The sequence below is a fragment of the Daphnia magna genome, unplaced genomic scaffold, assembly GCF_020631705.1.
Source record: "Daphnia magna isolate NIES unplaced genomic scaffold, ASM2063170v1.1 Dm_contigs103, whole genome shotgun sequence".
Classification (NCBI taxonomy): Eukaryota; Metazoa; Arthropoda; class Branchiopoda; order Diplostraca; family Daphniidae; genus Daphnia; species Daphnia magna.
This window is the reverse complement of record NW_025533124.1, coordinates 238,105-246,748: the sequence shown is the minus strand read 5'-3', so window position 1 is coordinate 246,748 and position 8,644 is coordinate 238,105. Positions and strand designations below refer to the sequence as shown.

Below are 8,644 nucleotides of genomic sequence, written 5' to 3'. Positions count from 1 at the left end.
CCTGTTTCAAAGCAGAAAATTTCAAAGTTATAATTTTTTTATAAAGCTATATGAATTTTTTTTTTCAATTGGAAAATCTGTTGATTGAAAGTGAAACCGAAAAACTAATTTCAAAGAAAGAATGCTGGAAGGGAAAGAAAACTGCCATTCAAGTAGCAATAGGGCTTTTCGAGATTTTTTTTTACCCTTTCCAGATCGTACAACGCAGCAATCGCTGCAACATTTTTGTCTGCTACGACTATTAATTTATTTCATTAGAACTTGTGATGTTGTTCTCATTTTGATTTGTTTAGTGGACTTGTCGATGTTTCAAGCTGAACAATGGATAGTGAAAGAGTAACAGGTTATCAAAGAACGTGGAAAGGATAAAACTGCAGAAAAAGAAAAATTTTAAATGTAAAATTATTTAGTTTACGAAAGGAGGGTAGAAGGCGTATGATTGCAGAGAATGGAAATAACTCTTAATAATTTCACCATTCCATTTTCAGCTTCAACATCAACCAGTCCACTATACAAACCAAAAAACAAAACACAAGTGATGATGAAGATTGTTTTGTTTTAGGTGTCGAGCCATAACAACACGTGTGGCGTTGTCATAACAACACAGTTTCTAATGGAACAAATAATCGGACGTAGCAGATGAAATGTTTCATCGGTGGCTGTGTAGCACGATCTGGAGAGGATAACAACAAGAGGTCAAAAACTCCTATTGATTCTGAGGCTACAGAAGTTTTTTGGGTACCTTATTTTAGGCTAGTTAATTTTAAAGTATATTTTGAAACATCAAACCAATTACAATTAGGTTTATTGAAAAGTTATTGGGAAACACAAAATGATTCCAAGACAAGTTAGAGGCTAATATGACATTCTATAGCAAATGAATTAGAGGAAGCAGAATTTTCTAGCCGTGGTGTCGACTAAAACTAAACCTGTAAAAAAAAGTGGGAAGATCTACGTAAAGATTACACAACTTGCATATCAAAATTTAAACAAAAGGGGAGTGGCGCTAATGAAACATGAAAGAAGCCTAAGTTCTTTGATTCAATCGAAGAAGTTCTGGGTAATCGAATGGCTTTGAATAAGTGCTGTACTATATTAGATTTTTACTTATTTATTTTACTGTTGATATATTAACGCTCCAACAACCATTCCTTTAGACCTTCTTAGGTGAGTGATTGACTTGATCACAATAAAAATCCTCCCAAATTCAAAGTTACTGGAGATAGTGGTGATGTGTGCGATATAAGTTTTAAACCTTAATATGATCTTAACATAATTCTTGTTACAGAAGGAAAAGTTAAACAAACTGGTAGTGAAACAAGTTTCTTCAGTTTATAAAGTTCTTTTAGACGATGAACCTGAATCATGCACTCAAAAGAAAAGACACGTTGTTCTTTTTACATTTCGGATGATGATAAAGTTAAGGACAGCTTCGACGAGTCATCAGCGAGAAGAGCACCCAAAAACCACTTAGCAAAGCTTCGAACACCGACAATTTTTATTTTTCCGTGCTTTCTGTTGCTCAGGTTTTTATAATTTTTTCCCAAAAATGCCATACGCTCGTTTTTAAAGAAACAAGAATCAATGATTAAACAAAGAAACGCCATATTACAACCTAGTAATTGAATGGTATTTAGGTATTCCAGCAAATTTTATCAACACGCTTGTAAAGACAGTTCATAGAAGAATAATGACATATTAACTTTGAATTAGAAGCATTCTAGAGAATGGTAAATATCCATCATCGCTTACGGGGCCAGCTTGCACCTAAAAGACCAAGTTCACCATAAGTTTTAACATAAATCTGCTAGCTTCAAGAATTATACGATGTTCAAGAAACAATCGGCTGTTGGTTTTGTTTTGAAGGAAGAACCGGAAGCTGCTCCCCCTATCCTCAGTGATTGTAAAAAAAAAGAGTAAAAATTTTTTTTTTACTTGTGGAACTTTACCTATTAAATTTACGTAATTTAATTATTTTGCTTGTGTTCTTTTTTTCACGCAAATGCCTTACATAGTTTCAGGTTATGTAACAATGTAGTATTTGGATGCAATTCAAACAAGGCTTAGTTTATTCCTGTTTCTTGATTGATAAACAATTTGATTTTTACCTTAATTGTAGGGAGTCACAGATTTGCTGTCGCTATCTTTTAGTCAAACGATCCATCCTACCTTCAGCGTACGGTAATTCGATCATGTTACAATTTCGATATTTCTTGTCATACTTTCACTAGTAGAATAGATATTCTTGTTATATACAGTACCCACACAAAGTTTGGAAACACGACGAGTGTTTCCGCGCTTTTAACACGGCGGCTTACGGGCCGAAGTGTCTGCCTTTTTACGCGATAACTCACGTTTGAGTTATCGCAAAGCAAATTCAAAAAAATCCTTTTGTTGAAGAAAGAATTTCCTTTCACCATGATTTTTTTGAAATTTTTGTGAATAGAATTCTAGCCCCAAAGTCATAGGTATAAAGTTTGGAAACATCGGCGCGCTCGCCATATGTTTCCATGCTAAAGTGTATGTTACTGAAAAAATTATTAAAAATTCCAATATATGAATTTTTACTTAAAAGTTTTACAAACAATAGACGACATAGTCATCTACATTTTGACAAAGTTTCAATTTTGTTTTATGAAAGGCTGATTTTTTCCGATTTTTTAATAAACAATGCCGATCAATCTTTCGTGGCGAGGGGACGAAATCCTAGCCCGGGGGAAGAAATCAAAAAATCAAAAAATCATGGTGAAAGGAAATTCTTTCCTCAACAAGAGGATTTTTTTGGATTTGCTTTGCGATAACTCAAACGTGAGTTATCGCGTAAAAAGGCAGACACTTCGGCCCGTAAGCCGCCGTGTTAAAAGCGCGGAAACACTCGTCGTGTTTCCAAACTTTGTGTGGGTACTGTATAAATATTATTCAATGAACCACAAGTAACTACGATATCAACACTTTTCGATGTTAGTTTTGTTATCAAAGCATCGCTTAAATCTATTCTGTATATCCCCAAACGCAATTTCAGTAACCATTCTGGTAGAAGACAATTTCTTATTGAAAATCCTTTGGAATCTAGGTAGCCACCCATCAGGTTTTTTATAGAGAGTTATATGTGGTGTAAATTGTGATTAAAAACCGATGGCATTCGGTATGTAGTTCAAGGAATAAGGAATTGTTTTGGAATACAGTGGAATCCTCGACACTGCCCAGGAACCCACAAAACACATACGAAAACGATCAACCAGGTAAAGCAGCAGTCAGAAGATTGAAACTTGGTTTTTGTAGTTTCAATATGGCACCTGATTTGTGGATTTTGAATGAAAGAGTATGCAGGGTATGCAACCATCAAGAGCAGATACCGCTTACGAAAGCGGAAGATATCACAACGTTGTTTAAAACCAATCTAATAGGGCACATACTTTTAGAAATGGTTCCCCGGAGGAAGTAGAATGCTCTTTTCAACTGGTAGGCATAGTATCGACAGGTCAAGAGTTCGTTTCCCTGAAATAAATTTCAAAGATTGATTTTAAAACAATAACAGATGTAGACAGTTAATATAAAATAAGCACAACAAATATGCGTGTTTAGTGGCTTTGTCTCCCAGGTTTACTCAGATAGGCGAGGTTGCAATACATGAGCAAGGTTATATCTAGTCACCAGCTCTCCTTTTTTTATCTACCCAGAGTGAGGATTCGTCCTATGGTATGCGATACGCAACTCCTCAATATTAAAAACCATAAGTAGTCGCTGAAAAAAAATAAGTCTTACTCATATAAATTAGTCTGACTCAGGATAATCGATTCTCTTGTCAACTGGCACGCAAAGTATGTAGAGGTCAAGAATTCGTTTTCCTGAAGGAAATATGAAAATAGATTTTTTGAACATAAACAGAGGCAGGAGGCAATAAGAAATATGAAAAACTCATATGGTGTTCTACCATGAAAAACAATTAAACTATTTGCAAAAGAATCTAGATTGTTACATTCGAAGAAAAAAATCAATGAAAATAAAAAGTATATTTCTATCGACACCGAAAAGAAAGAATCTTTTCAGCTTCAAACTTATTACACAGGCCAAGGCCAGTAAGAATTAAAGCGATGAAAAAAAAACGTTGAATTCAAATGTAATAACGTTGGACGGATATAGTAAATTTAGTTGTTAAAACGGAAACCTTTCTTTACGTTTGATCTTGCCTCAGGCAATCTGCAATTCAAGCTTGAGGAATCGTCTAAAGCACAACTTTGTAGTAAAGGGAAAATATATTTGAATTAGTTATAGTATTTAAGAATGACCTTAAATTGTTAATGACTATCCACCCGATTGGTGAATCACATTGAAAGAGTTGTAAAAATAAAAAATTAAAAAATCTATTGCAAAATGAACATACTAAAAAACAAGCAAAAAATAAACAAACAAACAAACAAATAAACAAACAAAAAACAAAACAAAACAAAATATAAATAAATAAATAAAATAGAATTAAAAAATTTTCAATAAGAAAAATATGTATACAGTCGAGGCTGTAAGTTTCTTTACGTGTAGCTCAAAAACCCGCCTTTTTACTTTGTATTGGCGGATGGTATGAGCCTATTGCAGAGGTTGAGATACCTTATTTGTTCCATTCTTCTGTTTCTTTCCCCTACCCTTCCACCCATATTTACTTAATTTTTCTCCTTAACATCAATTACTATTTTATCACGATGTGGCATACGGTAAGCAACCCTATTTAACTTGTTAACAATAAAGACTCGGTATTAAGCTACACTCTGACTTACTTGGGCATGGAAATTAACATTCAGTCCCATCGTTTGACTGAATCATAAAACGTCTTCTCTATTCATTTCTTTAGAGTGTGAGATAATAGGGTTGCGTAATCGTATGACACATCGTGGTAAAATAGTAATTGACGATAAAAGAAGAGTTAAGTAAATATGGACGGAGGGGTAGGGTGTAAGAAACAAAAAAAAAGAACAAATAAGGTATCTCAACCGCCCATCTTTACCACCCACATTTTTTCGCAACGTTGTTTCGCACTTTGGCATGGGAATGAAACGCCATTTAGCAGCTAACCGCGAAACAAACCATCTGGTTGCACAGCGTTTTGCGTTTTAGTCGCTGTTTGTTTCGCTTTCGTGTTTTAGGAACACCACTAGGGATCAGCCCCGATTGGCAACGATCAGGTAAACTGATGTGAGCTACCCGAAAAAGGACCAATCTAGTGTTATCGGGTTTGGTTCTCAAAAACAGGTCTGTGCGGTTCTGTTCTTCGATGCGAACGTCAAATTAACACCGAAGAAACGATCTGCCGTCATTTTTTTAAGATGACGGCTTAAAACCTACTAATTAATTTGCTACTGATAGGCATCCATATAGCACTTTTTCACCTTTATAGAATTGAAAACATTTAATAATCGAGTTTTATACTCTTCAGTCTTCACGTTCTTTCTTTATGGGAGTAGGCATGAGTTAAAATAGGTTTGGGATATGGCATTGTTAGCATTGTTGCCTGTCAATTCTAGCGTTGCGCCAATGTACTTTGTCGCTTAGCGCTGGATGCTAAGTTATGTGCGATTTCAATGGACTTTGCTACTCTGGTCGGATGTCATATGACTCAAAAGCCAAAATGATCGACCAGAGGGGTAGTCCAGTTTAGTGATTTCGACTAGTTGTTAGTTCTATTAGTGTTGTATACTTTACATGCTGTGTTTGTTTGTTTCTGATAGTCGAATACACTCCTTTAAACCAGTTGAATCTGTCACATGGTGGAGATGCTACTGCGTTTTCCACTGGTCAGGTACACGTTTTAACTCAGGTAGGCATTTGATGTGAGAGTTCTATGGAAGACGAACTCGGCAATTCTATTGCGACAGTGACGGTCTGGGAGAACGTGCATTTGACAGTGGGATCCCAGCGGATCCTCGATTGAGTTTCACACGGAGAGGTGTGATACTAGACGCTGGGAAAAGGAACCATATATGAGTAGCTCAGAAGGTAGCAAAGGAGATTCGGACCTATTACGTGGGCTTAAACCCGGTGAAACCTCTAGTGGCGGAAGCATGAGCTTCTACGGGAGTGCAAGCACTAAATGCAGCATTGAAGAAGATGAAGTGATAATTTTGACGAGAGTAAGTTTTCTCTATTTCATCGTGTCGAGGCTAACGGCTCTCGTCGAAATCTATGTGCCATAATAATAAGATTATGGCTGAATGATTGTCTAATGACTATTCACGTTTCCTTTTTGCGTAACCACGTGTTGACATTTTAAGGATTTTGCCCCGGAATACTCAAAAATGCTGAAATACTCAAGAAAGAGAATTTCCCGTAAGCCAAAGTTGATACGACGAAAGAGGGTGAACTGGCTGTGGAATTTACGATTGGCGGTATACGGTGTCAAGATTTATTGGTTTCGATTATCACACTCTTTATTTACTTTGTCTCTGTTAGATTTATCAAACTTATTCTTATTCCGCGATGGCAGGAAAATTAAATCGACCAATACCACGCAATGTGTTTGGTACTACCATAAATTTTTATTCACCAAATACCCAGAAATTATTCAAATTAATTTTTTTTACAGAAATAATTGACTGCATGGGAGAGAAAACGGTTTGTAGCTCCCTTTTTACGTGATTCAGAAAAAAAATACAAGATTCTTCCGTCCCTATGGCATTACGGCATCCAATTCTGGAACGAAGGTCCTGTTTTTCATGACAAAAAAAAGTGAAGAAATAGTTTTATGAAAATGAAATTAATGGATGTATTATTTGTTCTTTAACTTAAAAAATAAAATATATTTTTTTGTTTGAATATTGAAAAAATAAAACAATTAATGATTTAATTATATAACTATTCTGGGTTCGTTCAGAAGATTACAACCATGATCGAACGTGGATTTCAACAATACTATGTTAAATTTGAGCAGCACAAAAGCTAAACATTTTAAAAAATAAGTTCATTCAAAAGAGCCTCTTAAACAACAGGTTGTCGTCCACGAACTCCAGGTCTTTGCTGTCTTCGTGCTCGCTAAATAGAGTAGTTTTCAACTAGAAGCATTACAAAGGTAGGTTAAGTATTAAATAACGTACCATTGGCGAATTGTCCCCGACTGACGTGCCGGTTCGAAAAAATAAGAACACATCTCTAGGAAATAGTATACGTTGACGCAGTCACTTGTCAGCAACTCTTGATTTGCAATGATGGTGCGGTCTATATAGCAATGATTTGGAACTGTTGTGAGGTCTTCTTATTAATTTGTTGTTAGCTGCAAGTTTGCTATATTTCAGAACGTCCCGTTCACCTTTTGTAAATGACGTTTTTGAATGGAAAAAAATTAAATACGGGAAAAATATCATGCAAATCAGTCTTGGTCTACTAACGAAAATATTTCAAAAAATTTTAATGTTGTCTATTGCACTACCTAAAACCAACGATGAAAATTTTCAACTTCATTTTTCGTCCGCCTTCCATCCCCGCTTACACACAATTTCTTCTAAATTACGATGACCGTCCAGTAGTTTTGAAAGTATTCGAAAATTCTGGGGAATGCTTCCTTAACAACTTCGCCTTCAGCTTCCAGTAAGGCCACCGAATTAGTTCGAATTAACTATTTAAAGAATAATACAGAGAAGCATAAGGTCTAAATTAGTTTGAATTTTATTCCAATGAATTATATTGTCCCAACTCCGTTTGGAGAGGGTACAAGTGTATTAACTCGAAGCACATGCGAATAACAATTCTGACAATAAACTGCCCCCCGTCGTCCCGACTTTTGGTCCCTATATAGCATGCGACCGGATGTCTTGCCCTGAAATAGCGTGCGGCTGCCCTTCATACTCCGTCACTCTGCATACCAGAGCGGGCTTTGTCGCCGAAATACTAGCGCGGTTGAGTGACCGCGCGACAATATGTATAAATATACAGCTTGAGATAGGGAACGAAGTCAGGGCAAAATTTTAATGCATAAGACGCAATTCAAGTGCTTTAAAAAACCATAATATAAAAGCAATAAATGACCATTTAAAAAAATTAATGCGGGAATGAAAACTAAATTCTACCTCGAATCCCTCCAATGCGCTTTTGGATGGTAAGAGAGCAATCGGAATTAATAGTTTTACAATGTTTTGTTCGTTTGGACGTGCGTAGGCAACTTGTAGACCCTCACTGCACCCCTGACCATAAATTGTAAAGAATTAGGAATGAAATTGTTAAAATCATAATGGCATACAAGTAAATCGGTATAAAAGCAAAGAATACCTGACCAAAATGGAACCAGGAACCCTGGCTCTTCCTTGTGCTGCAAGAATCTCTTCCTCTTTTGCTTGAATTTATAATAGCGAATTCAAAATCACTTACCATAAGACGCACGCTAGTGTTATCTCCTGGAATAAGGGTGTTCAATTTGCGGACCATCTGATCAAAAACCAAGTCATATAGTGACTCAACTTTGCCCGTCATCATTACATATGCTATAAGGAATATCTACAGGAGGGAAGGTAAAGTATCAATTAAAAGTAGTTACTAAGTTTAGACAATTCACTTGCGTGTACATGAGCTGATAAAATGAATTGTAAACAGCTGAGAAAATCCTACGGGAAGGTTGGTGAATGTCGTGTCACAATATATTTCCAAAGATATTCTTAGGAGAGAC

At 36.0% G+C, this 8,644-nt stretch overlaps 1 long non-coding RNA gene across 2 annotated transcripts; it reads right to left on the bottom strand.

Moving 5' to 3' along the window:
- Nucleotides 1-6,467: 6,467 nt before the first annotated feature.
- On the bottom strand, nt 6,468-8,135 carry LOC116935681. Of its 2 annotated transcripts, none has more exons than XR_004401368.2 (3): nt 7,415-8,135; nt 7,083-7,294; nt 6,468-6,695 (listed from the first exon to the last, which is right to left on the bottom strand). It is a non-coding gene; the product is annotated as an uncharacterized LOC116935681 (long non-coding RNA). The 2 variants fall into 2 exon arrangements; XR_004401367.2 differs by lacking the exon at nt 6,468-6,695 and adding an exon at nt 6,847-7,020.
- Between the last annotated feature and the right edge of the window lie 509 nt (nt 8,136-8,644).